Source organism: Xylocopa sonorina, unplaced genomic scaffold, assembly GCF_050948175.1.
Source record: "Xylocopa sonorina isolate GNS202 unplaced genomic scaffold, iyXylSono1_principal scaffold0128, whole genome shotgun sequence".
NCBI lineage: Eukaryota > Metazoa > Arthropoda > Insecta > Hymenoptera > Apidae > Xylocopa > Xylocopa sonorina.
Genome location: NW_027490199.1, coordinates 921,112 through 922,349, shown reverse-complemented (window position 1 = coordinate 922,349; position 1,238 = coordinate 921,112).

Genomic DNA, 1,238 nt, shown 5'->3' with positions numbered 1-1,238 from the left:
CTCATTTCTACGTTTCATGGTAAGATATAATATGATTTGCGAAGTGTCATGTATTCCTCGTCTACACTTCAAATGAATGTGAATGCGACACTTCCTTGCAAGGAAATAGCGTCTGCAGATATCTACGTATCGTAGCAATAGATTTCTAATGCTTCTTAAAGCGCGATATCGCATCTCATTTCTATGTTTCATGGTAAGATGTAATATTCATTGCGAGGTGTTATGCATTCCTCTTCTACGATTCAAATGAATGTAAATGCGACACTTCCTTGCAAGGAAATAGCGTTTGCAGGTGTCTACGTATCGTAGCTAAAGGGTTCTTATGATTCTTAAAACGCGATATCGCATCTCATTTCTATGTTTCATGGTAAGATATAATATGATTTGCGAAGTATCATGTATTCCTCGTCTACACTTCAAATGAATGTAAATCCGACACTTCCTTGCTAAGAAATAGCGTCTGCAGATGTCTAGGTATCGTAGCAATAGAGTTCTAATGCTTCTTAAAACGCGATATCGCATCTCATTCATATGCTTCACGGTAAGATATAATATGATTTGCGAAGTGTTATGTATTCCTCGTCTACACTTCAAATGAATGTAAATGCGACACTTCCTTGCAAGGAAATAGCGCTTGCAGATGTCTACGTATCGTAGCAATAGATTTCTAATGCTTCTTAAAACGCGATATCGCATCTCATTTCTATGTTTCATGGTAAGATATAATATGATTTGCGAACTGTCATGTATTCCACGTCTACACTTCAAATGAATGTAAATGCGACACTTCCTTGCAAGGAAATAGCGTTTGCAGATGTCTACGTATCGTGGCAATAGAGTTCTTATGATTCTTAAAACGCGATATCGCATCTCATTTCTATGTTTCATGGTAAGATATAATATGATTTGCGAAGTGTTATGTATTCCTCGTCTACACTTCAAATGAATGTAAATGCCACACTTCCTTGCAAGGAAATAGCGTTTGCAGATGTCTACCTAAAGTAGCAATAGTGTTCTAATGCTTCTTAAAACGCGATATCGCATCTCATTTCTATGTTTCATGGTAAGATATAATATGATTTGCGAAGTGTTATGTATTCCTCGTCTACACTTCAAATGAATGTAAATGCGACACTTCCTTGCAAGGAAATAACGTTTGCAGATGTCTACGTATCGTAGCAATAGAGTTCTTATGATTCTTAAAACGCGATATCGCATCTCATTTCTATGTTTCATGT